The sequence below is a fragment of the Hemibagrus wyckioides genome, linkage group LG12 (genome assembly GCF_019097595.1).
Source record: "Hemibagrus wyckioides isolate EC202008001 linkage group LG12, SWU_Hwy_1.0, whole genome shotgun sequence".
Classification (NCBI taxonomy): domain Eukaryota; kingdom Metazoa; phylum Chordata; class Actinopteri; order Siluriformes; family Bagridae; genus Hemibagrus; species Hemibagrus wyckioides.
Window position 1 is genome coordinate 5,896,252 of NC_080721.1, and position 27,172 is coordinate 5,923,423.

At 42.4% G+C, this 27,172-nt stretch overlaps 1 protein-coding gene across 1 annotated transcript in view; it reads left to right on the top strand.

Annotated features, from left to right (window-relative positions):
* The first annotated feature begins 290 nt into the window (after positions 1-290).
* Positions 291-27,172, top strand: part of LOC131362523 (retinoic acid receptor beta-like) — a 162,617-nt gene continuing 135,735 nt past the window's right edge. Inside the window, exon 1 of the mRNA XM_058404556.1 lies at positions 291-499. The gene's annotated coding sequence lies outside the window, so the exon portion shown is untranslated. The remainder of the gene's footprint in view (positions 500-27,172) is intronic.

The window sequence follows — 27,172 nt, forward strand, 5'->3', positions numbered from 1 at the left end:
TGTATTCTTAGTGATCTTGGGAATATTTTTTTTTTTTCCAACTTCATTTTGCACGTGGTTTCGCAAAAAACCTTTCCACCCCAACACTTACACGGAAATCACGGCACCGGATTTTTTGCCCTGCCGCTCTCTCTCTCTCTCTCACGCGCGCGCGCGCTCCTGGTTAACAAGCTCGTGCTCCGAGCTCGCGACCTCAACTCGCGGTGCACAAAGCCCCGCCCCCTCCTCTCCCCTCCCCTCCCGCGCGCGCACCTGTCACTGTGCGGCTTTTTTCCCCCTTTTCGGAGGGGAACTCCGCTCGTCACTGTCCCCGCTGTGAGAGTGTGTAAGGTCGGTGTACCTGAGGACCTTCTTCCGCCTTCAGTCACCGATACGATCCGCGCAGCTGAATACAAACGGACTGGTTAAAAAACAAACAAACAAACAAACAAATCCTACAAGCCTGTTATTTTAGGATATCAAGAAAGTAGCCACCGGGGGGTAACGTCTTCAGTCGCAGGTAAGTTCTGTTTGTCAGCACGTGACTTTGGCACGCGACCTAGTAATTGTATAATATTGTATATTGGCAGATACTGTATGCGTTATGTAAACCTATATTATTCCCCAAATGTAACCGGTTTATACTCAACTTTTAGGTTCATTCATGCTGGATGAATGAATCATTCCCCTTATAGACTGCATCCTAACCCACCTATAGCACTGACCCAGAGCCAAATCCTCAGCATTAGTGTTTCTATCAAGCGTTGACGTCTGAATCCTACTCCTCATATAGCTCATAAGTGCACTACATCTGATCTGATCAGTCTGCTTCCACACCCTATATAGTGTTTAGTGTCCACTAGAGAGCTGTTTGGGATTCAGCCTGTGCATGATGAGTGCTGCTGTGGATCTGAGAACAAAGTTGATGTTGATGTGAGCTGACTCCCATCTGCACCCGTATCCTAACTTTGCCTTGCATCATTAAGCACATATTTATAGTTCCAGGTACATTCCTGCCATTTTAATATTCGAAACTCTTCCCAAGCTTCCCAAGGTAGAGGTCCAGGGGTCCTGATTCGGTCCTGAGTTCACTCTGTGCTTTTCCTCCGGGTTCTCCGGTTTCCTCCCACCATCCGTAGGTGGATCCCTGACTCTAAATGACCCTGATGTGTGTATGAGTGTATGAGTGCATGTGCAATGGACTGATGTCTCATCCAGGATGTACGGTATTCCCGCCTTGTGCCGCGCGACTCCGGATCCACCTCTGCCCTGTCCAGGATACAAGAGTTACTGAAGATAAATGAAAGGCTATGCATAGATGATATGCATCTCTGAAGGCTAGAATATAAAAGAGTGCCGGTGAAGGTAGGGAGAAACAAGCACAAATAAGACAGCAAACAAAATTCTCTCATTTGATCATCTCTTCTCTCATCTCTCATGTCTTTACCTTATTGTTCTCTCTCATTTTCTAGCTTTAATCTGATCTCTCTTCCCCTCTTTCTCTCTGTCTTCCTGTCACAGCATCTCTCTCTATCCTGTACTCACTCCCACTTCTTTCCTCACTAACAGCTTTATTTGAGACGTGACACAGGTCTGTACCTCCCCTTTTTCAACCCCTCATGCATCATCTGCTGCCCTTCATGCGTACTAGCGAAGAGAAAAAGACGTCTTTGATGTTCCTCACACCGAAGTGTCTGCATAAAACATGCTTTGGAGTATGCTAATGCCCACCAGTATGGCACTGACTTGCGAGTCGCATAATTATTATGTTGATTTGCTAGCATGTCTTCTTCAAGCATTGTCAGCTCGAATCAATTAATAAAAGATGTGTAACTTTTTAGCGTCCGCTTCTTGGCAGGAATTTTTCCCTCCCTTCTTCTTCTACTTCTTCTTCTTTTTCTTCTTCATTAGAATTCATGTGCTGTAGGCAGCAACGGCAAGTTCTCCGAGCTTCTGGATAATGAAGATGTTGGGCATTAGGTAGCTGATTAAGCTCTGAGCCATGCAAAATTAATGATTCGGAGAAATAATATCAAAGGACGATCCTCCGAGACGCAATAGCCTCAAGTCCCCTTACATTAATAAGGCTGTTAATTTTAAGCTGCACTATGACTTTAAAAAATTCATGCTTAAGCTTTAGTTACGATCGCACACCTTCCTTCTTAATGTTTCTTCGAAATCAGAGAGATCACTTATTAAGCTCAGTTGTCTTTTGGAACATAAGCCTATGGACTCGATGTATTCATTCAATTTACAGTGAATAGACGGGATAAAAAAAAGCTCTTTTAGGGGTTTCCTGCTTGACATTTATTCTTAAAGACCATCTCTACAGTACAAGTTACTGAGTCTAACGGCTGAAGGAGTCATGTGATAGCATTTTACGGTCAGTAGGTGGCAAAGTGCTCTCATAGAAGAGAGGAAATCTATCACGTAAAGTTGACATGCCTTATAGCACTTCTTCACATTTTCCTCCAGCCTTCAAGCTCAGACCTGGGCGACTTGATAAAAGCGAATTAGTAAAAGCCCCAGTTACAATACATTTCTGGCTTACAAAGACCTGGATAAGCGACTGATTTTTACCTTTAAATGCTTAATTATGACTGATTCGTTTATGGCTAGAGCTAAGAGCTAATACAAAAGGATTAAGTTTTGTCTCTTTCGACTAGAGCCGCGTACTCGGAAGAGATTCAGACACATAAGTTTTGACTTTGATATAAAGGAGAAATAAACAAATACTTGTCTGTGAATTAATCTTTTCATCCTCAAAAAGAAAGAAAGAAAGAAAGAAAGCCAGCTCTAATCAGACCAGTGAGTTGTAAACAAAATGAAAAATGTATAAAAGTCTGCAAGCTAATTTTCTGTATTCATGTAGTAGTCTCTGGTTTGATGAGCTGCTTTCAGCTAAATAATTGACACGAATACACGACCGGATAAAACGCAACGGAGATTCATGCTCCAGATTTGCTGCAGTTTGACGATCCTTTGCGTTATTAGTAACATAAATTAGCAGTTAAAGGGATTAGCCTACAACGTGATGGGTCACTGAGCTTGTTTTCAATCCCTGGGACTCGACGAGCTCTGTCACTCAAGTCGATGGAAATTCTGTGATTTAGATAACTGATGGAATGGAAATGCTAATAGTATATAGGCTGTAATTTGGTGATGGCTGATCTCTCTGTGTGTCTTATTCCTTTCCAGATGTGTTGGGCTTTTAAAGCCGGTCACCAAGTACAAAATCGCACTAAACAGAACAGCAGATTTGACTGCGCATGAGACTTAATACTGTGTTTTGACGCAACAATAAATAATCAAAAAAGAAGAAGGCGGCTTTGAAGAAAAGCAGTAAACAAGAGCTTGTTTGTTTGTGTGTTTATCAAGCTTAAGAAATCTTTAATTAGAATTGAATAAAACTGTGAGAGAAAAATATCAGTGAGAATCAAGGGGAAGGTGTACAAGACAGAGGGTGAGACCGGGGCATGCTGTATGGTTTAGAGGCAGTGTCACTGAGGAAGAGACAGGAGTCAGAGCTGGAGGTGGCAGAGCTGAAGATGTTGAGGTTCTCTTTGGGAGTGGACAGGATTAGGAACGAGTACATCAGAAGGACGGCTCATGTTGGATGTTGGGGGACGAAGATTAAGATGGTTTGGACATGTTCAGAGGAGGGAGAGTGAGTATATCGGTAGGAGAATGTTGGACATGGAGCTGCAAGGCAGGAGGCAAAGAGGAAGGCCAAAGAGGAGATGTAATAAATGAGGATATGAAGCTGGTAGGTGCAAGTGTTGAGGATGCAGAAGATAGGGATAGGTGGAGAGAGATGATAGTTCTTTGCTTCATAAGCTCATGCTTATTGTCCTTATTGTCATGTCCTTGGTTCGATTAGCACTTTATTTAATAAATCTGCTCTTACGGCTGCCTTCAACTCGCAATCCTGACATCTACACTCACACCAGTAAGTGATACTAGGAGTGTGGTAGCTTAGTGGTTAAGGTGATGGATTATTGATCAGAGGGTTGTGAGTTTAAATCCCAGGTCCGCCACTGCTGGGTATCTGAGCAAGGCCCTTGGTGCTCAGTTGTATAAAATGTAAGTCGCTCTGGATAAAGGGGTAAAATTGGGATTTTTTCAGTTGTTTGCAAATTAGGTATGATGATGTAACACATCCAAATTTGCTCCTGCAGTTTGGTCCAATTAGTTGTTCAAAGGAATCCTAGTTTCACTGTGTTATCAGATACCTGTATAAACGGATGTATATACACTGATCAGGCATAACATTATGACCACTGAGAGATGACGTGAATAACACTGATGATCTCATCATGGCACCTGTTAGTAGGAAGGATATATTAGGCAGCAAGTGAACATTTTGTCCTCAAAGTTGATGTGTTAGAAGCAGGAAAAATGGACAAGCGTAAGGATTTGAGCGAGTTTGACGAAGGGCCAAATTGTGATGGCTAGACCACTGGATCAGAGCGTCTCCAAAACTGCAGTGGGGTGTTCCCGGTCTGCAGTGGTCAGTATCTATCAAAAGTGGTCCAAAGAAGGAACAGTGGTGAACTGGCAACAGGGTCATGGGCGGTCAAGGCTCATTGATGCACTTGGGGAGAGAAGGCTGTCCCGTGTGATCCGATCCAACAGACGAGCTACTGTTGCTCAAACTGCTGAAGAAGTTAATGCTGGTTCTGATAGAAAGGTGTCAGGAATACACAGTGCATGAGGGGTCAGGGCTGTTTTGGGACCAACACAATATTAGGCAGATGGTCATAATGTTATGCCTGATCAGTGTAGGTATATATATATATGACTTCTCTTTGAACATTATGGAGAAAAATGAGGCAGGTGGCCGTGTACAACAAACAACCAGTTCTCACACTGAAGAGGGCATTTATTTTAATTTGCTCTTTAACATAGCACTGAACTTTAGAAGACAGCAGCATCAATCACTACACTAAAAGTACAAACTGCAAGCGACTTGCTAAAGCAAACGTAGAGTCAGGAGCTCTCAGCAGCCGAAAGACTAAATCACGAGGTTCTATCTTCTCTCTTCTCTGCGGTTTACTCAGATGTGTGGTGTCAGTGTATCAGCGCGATGTTGTTAGACCAGACTATTCTATGAAATGATCTCTGCAGCCTACTGATGTCTGATCCGTAACAATAGCCCACTGCCGTTGACATTACCAGACTGCATTAGGATTCTCATTTTAATATGTTTAACTCCAAAATCCTCTGTCAGTATGGTTTTTCATTTCCGCCCAGGGTTTTGTATTACTGTCTCCAATAGAGCTATCAATCTGACATTTAATTACATGAACAAAAAAAAATAAAAAATTTGCCTCGCACACAAAGTGGCAGCTAGTCAGCCACGTGAAAGAAGATCACAGAAGTAATTACGGAGGCATTAATGACTGTTCGGTGTAGCGCTTTACAAAAAGAAACAGCCCCATACAGATGCTACTGGTTCTCACTTGGATTGGAAATGCTGCGTATAAACAGGCGCGTTCGGGCTTGAGACGTTCACATCGTCGTTTTAATTAGAAAGCTGGGGGGCTTTAACCATCAAACTATAAGCTGGATGCCCAGATGATGATGCAAATAATTTTATAATTAAACATTGCTGGTTTATAGAAATTGAGTAAGATGGGCTTTATAATGTGGCGTAACGAGAGAGAGAGAGAGACGGAGGGAGGAGGGTGCGAAAGGAGAAAAGTAGAGATTATGGAGGAGGCTTTGATGGCCAGCCCTGGCTATGGGAATCCTTGTGTGCCTTCAGGTGTAGACTCCTCTCTCCAAGCATCAATAATGAATGAAAGATATCCTGCTCGGCAGAGGACCCGACTTATCAGGCATACTGATTTTTAACTGTGAGGCTTGTATAAAAATTGCATCAGTGTGTTTGAATTACCTCATTAAATCCCACTGCTCTCCAACGATCACGGAGAGACAAGGGGTTGAAAGTTGAAAGTGGATTCAGGGTCTGTTTTGATGGTTGCTTACAGTTTTAAAGTGGAAGCGCAAATTGAACGTTTACAGGTTTTTTTTTGTTGTTATTTTCTAATGATTAGGGTATTCGGTGTGTTAATTAGCTGGATAAAAGGCACAGATGTTCGGTTAAAAGATATCAGTGTGAGAAGACGTGGTTAATTAACAAAAAACGCAAAATACTCGGTTGGATTTTGAGATGAAAATACAGCCAGGTTCATTAAGAGAGCGGCTCCGGGGTTCGAGGATATTGTACGGAGCTTCGCATGTTCTCCTCATGTCCATGTAGCTTTCCTTTATATTCTCCTCCTTTTTCTTCTTTCGGCTTTTCCCTTCCCGACAGCGAATCATCTCTCTCCATCTTCTGCATCCTCAACACTTGCACCCACTAGCTTCATATCCTCATTTATTACACCTCCTCTTTGGCCTTCCTCTTTGCCTCCTGCCTGGCAGCTCCATGTCCAACATTCTCCTACTGATATACTCACTCTCCCTCCTCTGAACATGTCCAAACCATCTTAATCTGTCCACCCTAACTTCGTCCCCCAAACGTCCGACATGAGCCGTCCCTCTGATGTACTCGTTCCTAATCCTGTCCACTCCCAAAGAGAACCTCAACATCTTCAGCTCTGCTACCTCCAGCTCTGACTCCTGTCTCTTCCTCATTGACACTGCCTCTAAACCATACAGCATGGCCGGTCTCACCACTGTCTACTACACCTTCCCCTTGATTCTCGCCGATATTTTCCTATCACACAGAACTCCCGACACCTTTCTCCACCCATTCCAACCTCCCTAGGGTTAGGGTTAGCCCTCCGGCTTCCTCCTACCTCCTGCTGGTGAGTGAAAATTGTGGGTAAATGTGCCGTGAGGTGTAAATGTGTGTGTGTATGGGGCGTTTGATCCAGGGTGCAGGGTTTCTGGGACGAGCTCCGGATTCATCACGACTCGAAGATGAATAAATGAACGAGTTAACGAACATAATCATGCGCTACATGCAGATTAGCTCATCTATATATACATTACAGAATACCTCCTCGCTCTCAGATGTAGAAAGAAAAATGAGGAATGCTGTAATTATTTAGTGTAACAGGTATGAGGCAAAAGGCAACGTTCTGCGCTTGTTTACGTCTGCTGTTTGAACAGAAGGAGACAACAGTGATTGCTCTGCTGCAGATGTTGTCGGAAGGCCATGTTATTTTTCCTTTAAACAGGGCTCCTGTCTGCAATGCAAATGGCTCTCGTCGCACCCTAATTATCATCACCGTTACCTAATAGGCTGGCATCTGCACCTGGTACCTTGCACATCCGTCCCTCTGGTCTGCTCCATCTATCCTGTCTTTATTCTCTATTCAACCTGGGAGAAGATACACTTCTTTCAGGACTGTTTTGAAGAGGATTGAGGATTACTGTAAGGCAGAATAGATTGGTCGGAATGAGATTTTTCCTCTTTTTTTCATACTGAAACCGCAGAACCACTCGCCCTGTCCTTGAGATCCTGTTCGCAGTTACTAGAGCTTTAATTGCGCTGTGGATTTGGAGGTTTTAGCGAGATGCCGAAGTTATTCCACTCCGATAATATCCGTGACTTCCGTACAGATCTGAGACACAGAGTAATGAAGACATCAGTAGAGTTCAGGAATGAAAATCACTAGAATTTCACACCCAGAGAGATTATGGAGAGATTGTGAGGTAGAGGTGCAATGCAGCAGAAATCTCTGCTCTCAGCACTGCTGCTTTTCTCAGATTCATTTTCTCCTCCTGCCCTCTCTTTTGTCTCCCCCCTCTTTTGCTACTTTCCGCTATTCTTTCTGCCCCACATTCTTTTCCTTTCTTTCACTCTCTCGCAGTTTCTCATCGCTCTCACAAATGAGTTAATTTCGGTCTCATCTGGGGATCGCGGGAAGTAATTATAGCATCCTCCAAAAAAAAAAAAAAAACCCCCAACAACAACAAAAAAGAAAACGCTGTTCGGAAAGACTTTCCTTGCTTCCACTTCCTTTTTATTGGGTCAGAACGTAGGCGGTTATAATGAACCAAGCCGAATAAATCTTGTTACCACTGATGAACACATTGATCCCACTCATACATTCAAGTCTTGTCGCGTTTTTATGAGGACACTAGCAGATGGGAAGAGAGCCAGCCAACTGAAAGGTTACGTAAAGCTGTCAGAGTCTGAATCCTGAGCTATAAGTTCTCCAGCAGCTCAAACTCCTTCCCCTCTCGTTCTTCTTACGCAAGCCGGCGATCTTCTGTGTGCGAAGCCGTACCAGTCTTTTACATAACCCCAGTTCTAGTGCATTATCCTAAAGCAGGCTATTTTTACACCGAGAGATGGACTTTATGTCTTTAAAACCTGGTTTGCAGCTGTGGGTCTATTACTACTACTGTGAGCGGTGATTCACCTCTCGCTGAACCTCGGCTGTCAATGCCAGTGTGCGCTTTGGCACCGTTCAGCCAGCGGCGCTGCCAAGCATTTGTACTCGTCTGCCAAATCTGGATAGGGTCTTCCCTGGCAAGGTGCCTCCTCCCTCAATCCCCATAGAAGAGCACCAGAAAGTAGTATATTTCCTTTAAAACTGCACCACATTAGGGCCTTTTTAATGCATTTGCTGAAAATCTCTGTGCCTGGTCAGGGCTGTAAAAGCACTCAGATAAAACAGAAATCATGCTTCAGGGTTGTAGTTGTGGTACAAGCGCACTTTTTAATTTGATTTCCTGCTTATTTTGGGGAAGAATCTGGAGGCGAAAAGTCTGCCAAATCTCCTTCCTGTCCTCTTTCCGACCAGTCGTTCTGTCTGATGAGACATTAAGTTCTGGCTGTTTTATTGATGGTTAGTGCAAAGAGGAAACCACTTCCCTCCACGACTCAATGTCTGATGACTAAAGGGTCCTCTTACTTGAGCTTTGTTTTAGAGAATGGATAATAACAAGTCACCGCATGAAGATCTAAAGGAATATTAACTAGCCCTTCATTGCCAACAACATTTGATATATTCTGAGTTGTTCCTCTGCTGTCATTTTAATTCACTCAGTGCCAGAAAGGAGAGCCTTGTTAGTTCTTTTACACAGCTCTTGCTTTTTTGCTTCCTTCTTTCACATACGACACTAATTTAGAGTCTATCAATCCATCCATCTTCTCAAATAATTATTCTACATAGTGTAACAAGGAACCTGGAGTCTATCCCACGGGATTCGGAGCACGAGGCAAGGGGACAACCTGGATGGAGAGCCAGTACATCAAAAGGACACTCGCACAATGGACAGTTTTAGAGATGCCGATCAGCGTACAGCTCATGTCTTTGAAGTGGGGGAGGAAACCGGAGTCCCAGGAGGAAACTCCCAAAGCAGGGGAGATATCTACATGCACACATTATGCACACAGGATAGGAGGCGGGATTCGAATACACTGTAAGTCCTTCAGAAATAACAAAGCAGGAATTCCTGTATCATACCCAGGCCTCAAAGATTCACCTAAACAACAGCACTGGATCCTTTAAGAAAAAAACCTCGCAATAATTATTAGTAATTAGTTTCTGTTGTATATAGTTCCATAGCTTTCTCTCTTACACATCAACTCATTAAACTCACATTACAACAAAGCGTTGATGAATTTTCTATAATGGCGTGGTTCGGATGGTGGTTCTACCTCAAAACCGGTCATAGGTGTGTATAAAGTATTAATGCACTCGTAATATGTTAGCGTTTCTATAGTAACAACATGAATTGTACATGATCTAGGCTTAATAATGAACAGATAACAAGCATGCTTTGTAACAATCTGAGGTAAAGTTTTCCTTTAGACTGATGAGATAAAAAGAGACCGGTGAGGAAACGACAGTAATTTAAGTCATGCCCTAGTTATGTGACTCTAAACGGATAAAAAATATGTTATTCTTTGTAAATCTAATCGCTGTGGTGTAAGAGGAATAAAACGCATGTGCTGGTATAGGCATATGATCAACTTCGCTGCAGCATTGAGAAAGTAAAGCCGTATCGCATCACTGCGTCCTTTATTATTTTCCACTAACTATCACGCTCTGTCGTGGTTTCTTCCTTACACGGCAGCTTTATTAACTTTCTCTATAGAGTGCCACTGACATGATAATTACAGCAAGATGTAATTGACTCGTCATGGCACGAGCTCTGCGAGCTGCTTGGTTTCGGCTACAGCTCTTTAGTGATGAGACTGTTTCAGACTGATATATCCTATCAAATTCTCATGAAAAAGAATATGATTTTGATGCTAGGATAGATCGGTCAGCTTGAGCAAAGCGGTCGATACGCTTTAATATGAGGAGCGGCCGCACGTATATCAGACATTACTCGGACATCGATTTGTGTGCTTTCTTCTGTTAATGTAGTGTAAACACTGCGTGCTCTTCTGTCATCTTTCTGCTTCTGATCATAGGAAGTACCTTAATGCGCCTGTTGTATGAATGCAGCTTTATTGCAGCTACGTAGCTGTAGGCAGAAGATGCTATCCCGGATCTATCAGAGGCGTTCAGGCCTTTCATCCTGCCCTTAGAGTCTTCCCTCGCTCCACCATCCGACACCCCGCCCCCCTCCCCCCTTTCCGAAACTCCTCCACCTCACCCAACCGAAATCCCGGGACCGTCTCCTCGGCAGAAAAATCCATACCAGAGCTTTGCGTTTCAGAGCAGCAGGAATTGGGAGTACGTCTTGGAACAATGAGAACTCTTTTTGGAGAACGGTTTGATCTGGAGGCATGTGAGGCAACGTTCTTATGAAGGAGTCAGACAGATGAGCTCTCCTTGTCCGCAGCAAGAATTTAAATGACTCGCTGCCTATAGAGGCCGTCCGTACGAAACAGCTGCCCTTGGAGTCATTCTCATTCGAAGAGCCGTGCTCACGTAGTCGCGTTCAAAAGGACAATTGAAGTAGCTGCGCTATGTAGCACTCTCTGTATGAAAGCAGTGGCTCGGGGCTTATATTCCCAACAGTCAGCTTTTCATCTATAAATGGACTTTTTTTTTTTATTATTATTATATCACTTATATTCTCTCACTTACACGCAGGCGTGAATTTTAACATTGAGCTAAAAAATGCTAATTTCAACACCTTGCATCTGGATCCAAAACCTGTATCAAATGATTGTTTATTTGCATTTATATTTACATTTATGGCATTTGGTAGACAAGACAGCTTCATCCAGAGTGACTGACACAATTCTTTGAAGTCTCTATCAATAAATACAACCGGATGCTGGTTCACTAGATCTAAAAACTCCGTAAATCACACACAACACTTTTTAAGTGCCCCAGGAAGACACCTTGTTTACAGACAGCCAGTGGCTCAACTGTTTATTCTGTATGTTTTAATAAAGCAGTGATTCTCTGCCCATCAGTTCAAGGTCTGTGGATTTTTCTAAAATATTTATTTATTGTATTTTTTATAGTTTGAATCAGTTTGAATCTCAATCACTCAAAGATAAAGATGTCTAGAAATAACCTATGCTAATCACTGTGCCTAAGCTAATTCTCAGTGCTGCCCTGGTTTGTTTTGAGCTCGCATCATGTGCTTTTGTTTTGTTTTCCTCCTCTATCTTATCTGTTTGTTCCTTTAATGTGTTCACCTATCCAGAGTCCCTTGTTAATAATTATCATGCAGTTCTTGTTTTTTTTCTCCCAATCTCATCCTCACGTCGAGCGCTGCGAGCCGAGCTGCACAGCACTATACACCGACCAGGCATAACATTATGACCACCTGCCTAATATTGGTGTTGGTCCCCCTTGACACCTTTCTGTTAGAACCAGCTTCTTCAGCAGTTTGAGCAACAGTAGCTCGTCTGTTGGATCGGATCACACGGGCCAGCCTTCGCTCCCCTGTGAGCCTTGCCCACCCCACAAGAGCTGCAGTTTTGGAGATGCTCTGATCCAGTGGTCTAGCCATCACAATTTGGCCCTTCGTCAAACTCACTCAAATCCTTACGCTTGTCCATTTTTCCTGCTTCTAACACATCAACTTTGAGGACAGAATTTTTTTGATCTTGTCTGCTGTTGTGTGCTTTGTTTTGTTGATTACCTGACTACTCCACCTGCATTTCCTTCTTCTTGTGCTCACTGTTCCTTGTTTCTTCTTGCACCTCCTGGTCTTGACCCTTGCTAGCCGACCCCCCCCCCATTTCTGAATAATGATTATTGTAGTTTAATGTTGTTTGCCTGGTCTCTGACCCCTGCTATGACTTCTGATAATGATTTATAGATTGTCCATAATAAATACTCTGCTGGAGTTCATAATTCAACATCGGTGTAATTTACTTTACACTTGATGGCATTCCTGGCTCCAAAAAAGATGGAGAATCCCTGTTACATGTCCTGCATGTGTACGGTTTAAAGACTCCATTGATCAATTTTTGTCAAGTAATCTTTAAAGGAGATTACATAACCCTTTCAGTAAGACCGAAATGTTTATCATGAAAAGATCAAGATGTCGATATTTTATTGATCCCTGTGTTGATAATAATATTGAGGTAATGAGACTCATTACTATTTAAATGTGTATATGTGTATATGTGTGTATATATATATATATATATATATATATATATATATATATATATATATACATATATACATATATACATATATATATATATATATATATATATATATATATATATATATATATATATATATATATATATATATATATTAATCGTTACAGTCAGGTATTTTTATTTTCATACATGAACATTACAGAAGGGAGAAAGCTCAAGAAAGTTCTTTTACGAATAAATAAGACAAAATAATTGTTTTTATGATAAATATAAACATTTTATGCTAGTGTAATTTGTATGTGTGTGTGTTTGTAAGAGTATGTGTGTAGGAGTGTGAACAGAAATATGTGTGCATGTAATTGCTTGTGTGAAAGAGTGTGTGTGTGTGTGTGTGTGTGTGTGTGTGTGTGTGCGTGTGCATGCATGAGAGCTTTGCACATCATTTGTCAGTGTCAGGGAGATCATTTCTAGCGACAGAGAAGAGCTGTAAAAGGTCAGGTCATGTTGATGGAGTGCGATAAGGGCAAAAGGTCCTCCTTAAGGAAAACATGATTAAGGAAACTTCGACAGATAAATGACACAAATCTAGAAAATAAAAAATACAGTAATTGTGTATATATCTGACCAAACAGGTCAAACATCTAACTAAACCAAGCTGAATTAAATTCAGGGAGCTTTATTGGTATGACTGTAGTGTTGCCAAAGATCAAGATAGAAAGGAACAGGGAAAAATAAAATAAAATAAAACAGACTATTAAATAAATAAATAAATAAATAAATACAACACAAAAGCCTATAATAATTATAATATTAATATTATATCCATGTGGAACATGAGGCTTGGAGGTTGTTCCTGAGGTTGTGGCCGACAGTCACATATCTGGCTGGAGCTCTGCTCCTTTTCCCTCTTCTCTCTCTTTCTCTCTCTCTTTCTTTCTTTCTTTCTTTCTTCCTCTTTCTTTCTCTCTCTCTCTCTTTCTTTCTCTCTCTCTCTCTCTCTCTCTCTCTCTCTTTTCTGTGATCTACCCGTGATGAATTGCGACCTTAGCTTTCCCTTTTGGCAGTGGCTCTGTGACGAATGCACAGTGGAACTCAAACCAATGATCTTTTTCACATCCTGCAAAAAGTGCTCTGAATAATTCTCTGACCACTCATGGGTTTTTACCCAGCATGCCCTGGTAAAAGAGTGGCTCTTTTTTTGTTCTGCCCTCCGTGTAGAACAAGTCCGAAGAAAGGGGAAGGGTGCTGTAACTGATATATTAAAGGTGGACAAGTCAGTAGAAAGAAAATGTAGTGTCTGGTAAATGTTTCATTTCCTGGGGTTAAACGTTATCTCTGCTCTAGTGGCATTAGTAATAATTTTATCTAACACACTGTTATAAACAGTATGTACATAGTATGGATTTGATTCAGATTTGGAGTGATGGCGCATTCCTGTTAACATCAGACAGCTTCAAACCCACCAACATTTTACATTTTAGAAGCTGGACTTTAGAAGCTTCGTAACAGAAAGCGACGAAAAGAATACAGCTGACCTAGAGATGACCAGCAGAAAAAGATGCTAATCTTTGTATACTAATAAATAGCGGGCTGTGTGAAGACTATAGAGCAAGAGATCTTGGGCCAGAGATAAATTTTAGAAATCAAAGAAATTCATAAAAAAAATGCTGATGGGAAAGCTCATGTGGGAAAGTGAGTGGTATTTCCATCGACAATCTGTAAAGACCATTCACTCAGACGGATGCACGCAAAGCCACAGCATATCAAATAACCCACACAGGGACAAGCAGACACACGTGGACACTTAGGTAATAAGCTCTGATTACACACGCAGAACCTCAGGTTTACACACACTCAGGGTTAAGCGATGGAGCCGCTACACCTTACCATCAGGAAATTCAATTCACATGACCACAATAGCAGCAAAACCGAAAAGCAATAGATTTACTGCTCCCAGCTTCTCAGTGTTCATCAGCACCTCATTCATCTGTCTATCAGCAAGGCTTTTTAATGCGTGTTACATTCTTCTGCCTGTTTGCACAGCTGGGCTTGGCTATTTAAGCACTGAATCAAGGCTGTAAAAGTGCCACCTGTCAGACAGGCAGCTTATGAACCTGTACTGTATGGAGTCTGAAATGAGGATGGAACAGTATGAAATATTTACGGCATAATCCTGTAACCTAATATGACGCTTTGCAGCAGAGGCACAGCATTTTTAAAGAGAATGATTAAATGACACGTGAGACGGCGTTGGGAACGAAACTGCGAAAACATTTTTTTTAGAATGGACTTATTAAGGGAAAAGCTGTTACCCAGAAGTATCGAAAATATTTCCTGCAGGAGAAAAAGATCTCATGGGGACACTTTATACTTGTTAGTAACAATATTAGGTTTATGTGAGGATCCTAGTCAGGGTTGCGTTGGAGTCTGGAGTCTACAAGTCAAATTTTATAATATGTAAAATTAAATATATATATCTCAAATATACAGTGAGGGAAAAAATGATTTGATCCACTGCTGATTTTGTACGTTTGCCCACTGATAAAGAAATGATCAGTCTGTAATTTTAATGGTAGGTTTATTTGAACAGAGGCAGAATAACAACAAAAAAATCCAGAAAAACGCATTTCAGAAAAGTTCTACATTGATTTGCATTTTAATGAGTGAAATAAGTATTTGATCCCCTATCAATCAGAAAGATTTCTGGCTCCCAGGTGTCTTTTATACAGGTAAGGCCTGTATATTACAGTAGGAGCACTTTCGGGGAGTGCTCTTAATCTCAGCTCCTTAACTGTATGAAAGACACCTGTCCACAGAAGGAAGCAATCAATCAGATTCCAAACTCTCCATCATGGCCAAGACTAAAGAGCTGTCCATGGATGTCAGGGACAAGATTGTAGACCTACACAAGGCTGGAATGAGCTACAAGACCATCTCCAAGCAGCTTGGTGAGAAGATGACAACAGTTGGTGCGATTATTCCCAAATGGAAGAAACACAAAAGGACTGTCAATCTTCCTCGGTCTGGGGCTCCATGCAAGATCTCACCTCATGGAGTTTCAATGATCATGAGAACGGTGAGGAATCAGCCCAGAATTACACTGGAGGACTTTGTCAATGATCTCAAGGCAGCTGGGACCGTAGTCACCAAGAAAACAATTGGTAACACACTACGCCGTGAAAGACTGAAATCCAGTAGCGCCCGCAAGGTCCCCCTGCTAAAGAAATCACATGTACAGGCTCATCTGAAGTTTGCCAGTGAACATCTGAATGATTCAGAGGAGAACTGGGTGAAAGTGTTGTGGTCAAATGAGACCAAAATCCAGCTCTTTGGCATCAACTCAACTCGCCGTGTTTGGAGGAGGAGGAATGCTGCCTATGACTCCAAGAAGACCATCCCCACCGTCAAACATGGAGGTGGAAACATTATGCTTTGGGGGTGTTTTTCTGCTAAGGGGACAGGACAACCGCACCGCATCAAAGGGACGATGGAAGGAGCCATGTACCGTCAAATCTTGAGTGAGAACCTCCTTTCCTCAGCCAGGGCATTGAAAATGGGTCGTGGATGGATGTTCCAGCCTGACAATGACCCAAAACACACGGCCAAGGCAGCAAAGGAGTGGCTCAAGAAGAAGCACATTAAGATCCTGGAGTGGCCTAGCCAGTCTCCAGACCTTAATCCCATAGAAAATCTGTGGAGGGAGCTGAAGGGTCAGCCACAAAACCTTAATGACTTGGAGAAGATCTGCAAAGAGGAGTGGGCCCAAATTCCTTGAGATGTGAGATGTGTGCAAACCTGGTGGCCAACTACAAGAAATGTCTGACGTCTGTGATTGCCAACAAGGGTTTGCCACCAAGTACTAAGTCATGTTTTGCAAAGGGGTCAAATACTTATTTCACTCAATAAAATGCAAATCAATGTAGAACTTTTTTGAAATGTGTTTTTCTGGATTTTGTTGTTGTTATTCTGTCTCTCACTGTTCAGATAAACCTACCATTAAAATTACAGACTGATCATTTCTTTGTCAGTGGGCAAACGTACAAAATCAGCAGGGGATCAAATCATTTTTTCCCTCACTGTAGTCAAAGATCGGGGTTCAAGCCCAGCACTGCCAAGCTGCCACTGTTGGGCCCTTGAGCAAGGAACTTAGCCCACCCTGCTCCTGGGGCACTGTATCATGGCTGACCCTGCACTCTGACCCCAACCCCCAAGGATGCCACAGATGGGCCCTTGAGCATGGCCCCTTAGCCCACCCTGATCTCGGGGCACTGTATCATGGCTGACCCTGTGCTCTGACCCCAACCCCCAAGGATGGGATATGCGAATTTCACTGTTCCGTAATGTATATGTGACAAATAAAGACAAATAATAATATATAATTTAAACACAAAAATTCATCCAAAGTGCTGTACTTAACATTGTATAATGTCATATTAAAACCCATCATAGGACAAAGAATTGTTTTAGGACTAAGAAAATCAGTTTTAAGTAGTACGCTAGTACAGATATAAAATGAGTCAGTCTTCAGTGCGAGACGTTTTGGAAAACCTTACACAGAATTTTAGATCCTGAAGGTCTCAGAGATCAGAAATGGGTCTGAGATCATCTTTTACTTTGAAGATATACACATTCGTGTGAAAAAACAACCGTTTTTTCTTCTTTCCTATGAATATATCGCACCTAGTAGGCTAGATGAAAACAGAAATAGTTATGAAGCAAATATAAAGCACTGAGTGTCTCCTTTAATAGGAACCATTAAGCGCTACTGTGGAGTGTGACACGACAAAGACATTCAATGCTGACAACAAAACAAAGGAAAGAGAATGGCTAAAAATGGCTAAAGAAGGAGTGGACCTCACGTGAATGATTCCAGACCCAGACTTTGTCTTAGTACAACGAGAGACTGATAGAGGAAGTGACTTACAAGGTCTGGTAGGAGAGTGAGGGTGGAGAAGGTCACTAATGTACTGTGGAGCAGAAAGTGCTTACTTAAATAACAATCATACTATCAATTCTGAACTTAACAAGCCGGTGAATATGAGCCATCTTTTTGGTCCCTGTTGAACATTACACATGCTGCAAGTGAGAGAAGGCAGTTTAAGGAAGGCCAGCATACAGAACATTACATACAGTAGTAATAAGAGCGTGAAACTTCTGGGTGAGGCTTCTGGGTGACATGAAACAGTGATTATATATCATAAATCTATGCTAATCATTACTATAAATTCTTACTTTGTTAAAAGGATGTTCAGTATGAACGGAATAAAAGTCCTGTAATCAGCATGGTATAGTCTTTTACTTTTACAGCAGTAGTTCTATGGCATCCAGGGGAGATTATCCACTGCAGCAAAGGAAGATGTAGGCCTATACATGTGGCACCATCCACGACAGCAGAAAGTGTCATATATGTAGACAAAAAAGTATCTGAATGAATCAGACAGGTTTGGAGGATGAGAGGACGTGTCAGTCAGGCACTGACATAATGTCAGACATCAGGACAGAAAAAGTAGAGGCAAATAGAGAGTTGTGACAGAGACTTGTGGAGAGCCTGGGACAAAAAGCATCTAGCTTTTTATTCAGCTTAAAGGATAGAATGTCCTATGAGTTAACTTGTGTTTTATTCGCCTGTCTCCGTTCTCAGTGTCTCTCCATACCTTCTGTATCACTTTTGATAGTGTTTTTGCTTTTATTATTTGTCTATCCATCCATTTTTCCGTAGCACTTATCCTACACAGGGTTATGAAGCGCCTGAAGTCTATCCCAGGGGATAGACCTCTAGGATAGGGGTGGCAACCCCATCACAGCACACAATCACACCCATTCTGAGATTTGAGATACCAGTCACCCTACAGCACATGTCTTTGGACTGGGAAAGGAAACCAAGGAACCCTGAGGAAGCACCTGAAGCACTAAGGGAGAACATATAAACAGTGGTAGCTCAAGTGGTTAAGGCTCTGGGTTGTTGATCGGGGTTCAAGCCCCAGCACCGGCAAGCTGCCACTGTCGGGTCCTTGAGCAAGGCCCCCCAACCCCGCCTGCTCCAGGGGTGCTGCATGGTCATGGCCGACCCTGCGGTCTGACCACAACCCTCCAAGAATGAGATATATATACGAAGAAAGAATTTCACTGTGTAGTAATGTATATGTGACAAATAAAACTCCACACACACTCAGAGAAATGAGGCAGGAATCGAACCCTTAACCTAATTGCAACGGACTAACCCTGTTCACCTAGAGCATCTCATATCAATCTTATTTTTCATTAATACACTGTTAGATTTTACCCAGCATGCCTCACATACTCTACACATGCTTGGGGATCTTTCTGATGAATGTGAGAGCAAATAAAAAATAAATACATTGCTTGGTACATTACATATTTACAAAGACAAATTTGCCTTTCTAGTCACACATGATATTTAAAATGAAATTTCGTACATCCATAAATGTTTTAATTTTAAAATACCGACAAATAACAAAGTTCCCCTTGTTTATTATTTGGGAAAAAGTCCAAAATTCTCAGCAACCTTTCAGCTCCACTTTAACACAAGACCATAACATGCCTCTTATCTTCTTTCTTTCTTTCTTTTTTTTTTTTTAATGGACCAGGAGATCAGTTGGACATTAAACATGCCCCATGACAGTCCAGTTCTATAGCTCCAGAAGGGGCAATTACATTTTATTGCCCCATAAGTAAGGGGCAGAACAGCTGTTTTAATTGGTCTAAGTGGGAGGAATGGGATATGCACTGTGGGTGGCTTGTACTCGAGTATATTTCTTTAAGGGCTCCATCTGAATGAGATACGGCTGCTTTTTGTGGTTGTGGTCGGATGCAACTTAAGACACCTATCTACAGCACTAAACCGCGTCAGATCCAGAGATTGATTAAACGATCCCGCTTTGGTTTTCTTTTTTGCATGTCTGATGTAACTCAGTGCCAATTTTAGTAGCCGGCGGTTCGTTTCAGCCTTTTCGGATCTTTCTAGATCTCAGGAGGGTGGGTGTTTTGCACTGCGGACTCTCCGGTCGTGTCATTTGTCTCAGATGATGATTTGTGCCCTGTTTAAATTACCATTAGCTTGTGCGCTTTACACGCTGACATGGGCAGGAAAGATGGATGGAGCTCCTGGGGGCTCTCTCTGGGTTTGTCAATATGAGAGGAGGTGTTGGAATCATGTCAATAGAAGGGCGAGAAGGAATCGCTCCTGCTAAGAAATTACAGCTCTGTAATTGATAAATTTTCTATTTTTCAGTTTGCCTGTCAACCTGGACTTTTTTTCCACCCCAGCGCCGCATCGGCTTGTCTCTGTAAATGAGAGAACGATGAGCACTGGGGTTTTTAAACGCCAGCACGGGATGGAAGGCCATGCAGGGTTCTTGTGAAGGATTGCTTTATGTTTGAAGTAGAGGCTCTGTTCTGCAAAGAAAAGCACTTTGTCAGCAGAAGTGGCACAGCTTTTTGACTTTGTGTCTGTGTGATGTGTGTGCGTGTGTGATGTGTGTGCGTGTGTGATGTGTGTGTGTGTGTGTGTGTGTGTACGGGTGGGGAGTTCATTTGAACAGTTCTGTACAGAGGGAAGAAGGAGTTCAGAATGCCATATGTTTTCATTCGGAAGTTTATTTGTGTGTGCACACATCTGTGGGTATAGTGTGTGTGTGTGTGTGTGTAATACGCATCACCGCTTACTGTGCGTCTGACCAGATGCCTAATAACCTTCATGAATTATTCTCTTTAGCATTTTGTAGTAATAAACTATAAAATTCACTTACAAATATGCAATATTTTTTATCCTCATCTCCATTAGCGGTAGGAACAATATGCACGGAATCAGACAGACAAAAATCCCTTAAGACTCATCTTTATGATGACAGCTTTCTCATGTCATGTCTCCAGCCCTGTAGCTTGTCTCTGGTCTGATGAGCTGCCACGCCGAAGGATCTGCTACAGATGTCGAGCCGTATAGAAAAGTAGATTTGCTTAACAAGAACTGCAGCCAGTTCTTTTATTCATTCATTGTATATCTTCATCCACTTGGTTCGGTCCACTGAAATACTTCATAGAAAATGTTCAATAAGCTGATTTCCATTCCTCCGGCAGACTGGAACGCCATTGTACTGGTTAAAAGGGTTAACATCCCTACACCAGCCCACAGGGAACATATTAGTCAATGAGTCCATTAGCTCACCTACAGCCAGTTTTTTCATACATTTATAGTCTTTGCTACTTCTGCTTGGTTCGGTCCACTGAAATACTTCACTGGCTTCTCAACTGGACCTCCAGCTGATGACCCCCAGGACTGTACAACAGTGTTGAGTCCTGAATCATGTTCTATCAGAGTTGCTGTGATAAAATAATTTATTTGTTTATACTGATAGAAAATGTTCAATAAGCTGATTTCCATTCCTCCGGCAGACTGGAACGCCATTGTACTGGTTAAAAGGGTTAACAGCCCATAGGGAACATATTAGTCAATTAGTCCATTAGCTCACCTACCGCCGGGTTTTTCATTCATTTATTGTCTTCTGCTTGGTTTAGTCCACTGAAATACTTCACTGGACCTCCAGCTGATGACCCCCTGGACTGTACAATACACTACAAACAATAAAGGCTAAATTCCTCATGACGAGAGACGTACATGTAAAGAGAGCTGGTCACATGGAATTGCTTTAGTGACTGGATAAAGTAGGTAGAGTAAGCAGAGTGTGAAATTAAATTAAACAGCCATCAGGCAGATGTGTTTAAGTGTCTAATGGCCTGTGGGTAGCAACCGTTCACAAATCTGGTAGACTCAGGGTGTTTTTTCCAACCTGTAGATCCGAAAACACAAGACTGTTGCATTTTTTTCCCCCCAGTTCTCTTTCACACCATTTCAGACCAGACCCGAATGTGTTTCTATGAGTCACATGTGAGTAAACTGTCCTCTTGTTTGGTCAGAGTGCACCAGATTAAATATGTGTTCCTCACAGCAGTTATCCATCAAGGTGGATAGTCAGCAGCTCTGTGAGCTTATTGTGGCTTCTTTCAGCTGTAGTCATTACATTTCCTCAGTTTGAACAGGAATCGAGGTTTCATCAGGACGACCACATTTCAGTTCGTCTGTCCTTGGGAGAAGAGATTACATTCCGAGTCGTTTTACAGTAAAGAGGCGTGCTTTGATTTTGAATTGCCTTGACATGCTCACACACAGAGCTCTTCTACACTAGTGATCTATCAGACACGTTAACCCGCGATTCATGTTGTGTGCCACTGACTAACCAAACACGCTACTGTATGTAACGCAGTTCCCATCACGCATCGCTGTACAGGTTGCTCGGTTGGTATGTTGAGTCGGATTACTTTCCAGAGACACAAGAGACTGAGAGACTTGTGTCTCGTTGAGTCTGATTACTTTCTCAGCACAAGCCTGACTCAGCCCGATTGTTTTGGCGCAGATCCCGAGTGCGATCATCTAGTTCATATTTGTCTAAATGAACCCCAACCACAGGAGGGAAAAAAGCACCAGGTTCTGGAAAAACGAGCCAGGTATGAAAGCACCCTCAGTTTTGTTGGTTTGTAGTTTTCTTCCAGATGGAAACAGTTCACGGGAGGGATAAAACAGATCCTTGTTGATGCTGCAGGGTTTTCCTTATACACAGCTGGATGTCACAGTCATGGACTCGCTAGTCTTCACCAACCACTACAATGCTGCATGCTATGATTTCCACAGCAGATAGTGATCCTACCGATCAGGATGAGCTTTCGATGAGTCGCACCACTGCGGTGTTAGCAGCTTGATAATGATGGGATTTTGGTGAATCAGTAGAGGATGAGCAGTATGAGGGGTTGCATGACAAAAAAATCAACCAGTAAAATACTTGACTAGGTATCCTTTACATAGATAGGAAGTTGCTTTTAGAAGTTTTTAGGCTGTTTTATTTGGGCAGTAATTAACATACACCGAGCAGGTATAACACGACATGACCACTTTCCTAATATTGTGTTGGTCCCACCTTTTGTCCCATCCTGCACTGTGTATTCTGACCCCTTTCTATCAGAACCAGCATTAACTTCTTCAGCAATTTGAGCAACAGTAGCTCGTCTGTTGGATCGGATCACACGGGCCGGCCTTCACTCCCCACGTGCATCACTGAGCCTTTTCGCCAGTCGCCGGTTCAGCACTGTTCCTTCCTTGGACCACTTTTGATACATACTGACCACTGCAGACCGGGAACACCCCACAAGAGCTGCAGTTTTGGAGATGCTCTGATCCAGTGGTCGAGCCATCACAATTTGGCCCCTCGTCAAACTCGCTCAAATCCTTACGCTTACGGACAAAATGCACAGAAACTGCTTACAGCTTGATGATGGTTGAAAGATTGCAAGGTTTTTCCACCATGTTCAACTCACTCATGTTCAACAGCAGCAGGATATGAGTCTCCGAGCTAGGATGTGACACCGAGTCTGATTCTTACCCTAAACTATGTGAATGAAATGGATAGTGATGCGCAACCCATGGCTCTGATTCTCTTTTTCACACAGTACAAAGATTTTATTTAAATGTTATTGCGCTTTGAAAAGAAATGCAGGAGGAATTCCTTCAGGAGCAGTGGGATTAAAGAACAGTCAGACTGCACTGCATGCAAAGTGATATCAAAGATTTCCCAGCCTGTTGTTTAGCTGACTGTAGAATTGGCTTCATCTTGTCAGATATATTTTAGATGAAGTGCCTGCTTTCTTTACCATCTGACTTGCTGGGGTTTTTTTCCCACCACCAAATGATAGAATTTGTGCCTGTTTTGGTGTCTGAGCTCAGCACTGGGTTTCTTCATCATGAGGCATCCAGAGATGGACTGGCTCCAGCTGGATTCTGCTTCGTGAGGATTTGGGGTATGCAGAGGAACGACGCCAACCCTATGTGGACTTTGAGGACGACAACAACCTCCTAATTAATACACACAACAACATATGCTGTATTTGCATCACACAGCTGACTGTACATGACTGTAGAAAGGACATTGTTCATAATCACACTCTTCTGTGCTTATAATAATTTATAATCACACTATTCGGTGTCACCCGAATGAGGAAGAGGTTCCCTTTTGAGTCTGGTTCCTCTCAAGGTTTCTTCCTCATACCATCTAAGGGAGTTTTTCCTCACCACAGTCACCTCAGGCTTGCTCACTAGGGATGATTTTGTCTAACATCTAGGACTTTTCTCACTATGATCTGTAAAGCTGCTTTGAGACAATGTCCATTGTTAAAAAGCGCTATGCAAATAAAATTGAATTGAATGTAGCATGCCACAGTGATGCTTAATGGCTCATGTGATAGGAGATGCTCAGTGTTTTAAGTATTTTTTTAGTTTTTCCGTAGTATTTCTGTTTTTACCTGCAATATATTTATTCAAAAGTTTCAGAAAGAAGTTCTTTTCTTCAAAGTAAATTGTGATATCAAACCCATTTCTGCTCTCTGAGATGCCCCAAGTGTTTGTTCATAATCAACTAAAATTTGATCCACTAAAATTCTGTGTAAGGTTATCCAACAGAGGGAAAAACACACGTCGCACACTGAAAGCCCACAGAGTCCTGACTCATTTTATATCAGACTTGTGACAATAAAATTGTTTATACTGGTTAGAAAATGTTCAATAAGCTGATTTCCGTTCGTCCGGCAGACTGGAACGCCATTGTACTGGTATAACGGCACATATCAGTTGATGAGTCCATTAGTTCTGGGAGTGAGATGGAGGGCATGTTGTTCAGGAATCCATTTGCACATTGAGCTCAGTCCAAGTGAATGGAGTTTGTGGACCAGTGTCTGGGTCATGATGGCGTTGAACGCCGTGCTAAAGCCATCGAACAACGTGTGTGTTGTCCAGCTGGAATGAAGCCAGGTAGATAAGCAGAAGAGTCCAGCATAGCGAAACGTGGGTCATAACCAGCTGCTCGAAACACTTAATTGCGTCGATAATTGCGGCGAGCGCAACAGGGAAGTAGTTACTGAGGCAAATAACTGGAGATTTCTTCCGTCGAAGCAGGTGGTACCAGCCTGCGCCAGGCAGATGTTGGTCAGCGAGCTGGTGGACGCACTGCTTCGGCACACAACCGGCAGGCTTCGCACAGATTCAGCCTTCGACAGAGATGCCGGAGGGAGCTATGATCCTTACTGCCTCCTCTGTGTCGGATGCAAAGCGGATTTAAAAGTCATTTGGGAGAGAGACGACATTGCTGCAGGCATTTATGATTTTTTACTCCTGTAATCACTGATGGTGTGAATTCCCTGACATATGCAACAGAAGTCCTTCATTTACTCATCTTCAGTAATCCTGGTGAAGGACATGGCGCACCAAGGGGCAGTGAAATGCTGTTGAATCTATTTAAGTCCTTTTTTTGGGGGTAGATTTAACAGCTAAAATTGTTCCGAAGCTGCTTCCATACTCCCCAAAAGTTGAGACAGAAAAACTCGTATCCTTGGTTATACAAGGTCCAGTTTTCCCAGCTATCCAACAGAGTGATCCTGTTTACATTCACACGAAAGACAAGGACAGACGATTCAATCGAATGAATTGTCGAACGTCTTTCTAGATACACAGACTACAGGCTGGAACGAATGATTAGCTATGAAGATTATCACAATAAAAACACGGCCAAGTAAGACTTCCGATTATTGACTTCATGAGACGTAGATCTCTGCCGAAATGGCTCCCTCTGGCCACACTCGGTGGTTTTAGTGGCTGTTTTTTATCTCTGTTTGAACAGCACTTGAAGATTACGTGAAGATTAACAGCACTGCAGTGTGAGCTGATAGGAGCGTTGTATGCTCGCTTCGTGTTCATGTGAACATCCAGTGCGTTCTCTTTACCAGATTCTCTCTAGGAAATATACACACACAGTCCTCCTCTTCCACATAAACACACAAGAGGTCTCAATGGAGTACAAAACACAATAGCACTGTGTCCTAAATAACATGCTACACAACACACACTTATACACCTATGTGTATTCATGTTAGAAGGATCGTATTTTCTCAGATGGAACACTCCAGATTTTTTACCAACCAGAACTATAAGCCCTAAGCTTCGCGGTCGATGGCGTGTTGATAAGTAAATCACACTGCCGCAGCTGATTTAAAAGACATTTGTAAGAGTGTCGTCAGCCATCTTGAAATTTTTTCTCATACAGCATCAGCACCTGGTAGCCCCGCCCCTCTCCTACTACTTGAGCAAAGCTGTGAGTATTGAGTGCATGAAGTGTCCACTATTCATTTACTCATCATCCGTGGAATTAAAATGCACTTTTTCTTCACAACGGCGTGGAATATAGTGCACGAGTATGCAGACTGGGACGCACCTAACGTGATTTGAGTGAACGTACTGCTCCTGTAGTTATGGTTCACCTGAACAAGGACGTAAAGAAAGAGTCGATACGAAATCTTACTGTTACAAATGACTGTTTTTACAAGAACACAATATGAAAAATGTGCTATTCTGAACCCCACCTCTATTCGCAAAAAGAAAAGAAGCTGGCTAGCTAGATTAGCCAGATGCTTTGAAGGTTTCAGTAGCTTGCTAGGTTTCTTAGCTAGTTTGCACGGATCAGGCATAACATTATGAGCACTGACAGGTGAAGTGAATAACACTGATGATCTCCTCATCATGGCACCTGTTAGTGGGTGGGATATATTAGGCAGCAAGTGATCATTATGTCCTCAATGTCGATGTGCTAGAAGCAGGAAAAATGGACAAGCGTAAGGATTTGAGCGAGTTTGACGAAGGGACAAATTGTGATGGCTAGACCACTGGATCAGAGCATCTCCAAAACTGCAGCTCTTGTGGGGTGTTCCCGGTCTGCAGTGGTCAGTATCTATCAAAAGTGGTCCAAGGAAGGAACAGTGGTGAACCGGCGACAGGGTCATGGACGGCCAAGGCTCATTGATGCACGTGGGGAGTGAAGGCTGGCCCGTGTGATCCGATCTAACAGACGAGCTACTATTACTCAAACTGCTAAAAAAGTTAATGCTGGTTCTGATAGAAAGGTGTCAGGAGGACCAACACAATATTAGGCAGGTGGTCATAATATTATGCCTGATCAGTGTATAGATATATATATTTGAAGCTACATAGCTATAAAAATATCCCTTAAACAGTATTCTGAGATTTACATATATGCTGTACAAGCACTTTATATGTTTATATGTAACACAACATGCAATCGCTAACGAACATCATAAGTGACACCTCCAGTGTAATATTGAGCTTTTCATACCATAAAGAATCTAAAAAATCTGGCTAGCTTGTCTAGCTTCACTCAGCTAGCTAATGACTTACCTGTACATGTTTTGTTTGCTTTAAAGCTCATAAAACCTGATAAACTGAGTCAGTGATGCTTGTCTGTCTTCACTGTCTCAGACATCGCTGCTGCTGACTAAGCATTTGGCGGCTAACATTTCATCAGGAAGCTGCTTTATTTTGTTTGGGTCTCGAAACTAAATAATTTGAACTATACAGTCTTTTAAAAGGTTTACAGCCGTCTGAGGTTTAATCCAAAATAACTGTAATGAAGTACTATGATTTCAATACTCAAGTCAGGCGTGTCACCATGGAGCCACTTTCTTAAAGTAAACCGCAGCAATCCCTCATCTCGCACTGGCCAGTCTGAGCATTTTATTATCCAGAGAGAAGGTTTGGAGACCTTGGAGCTGATCAGGAAAGGGGCAGCC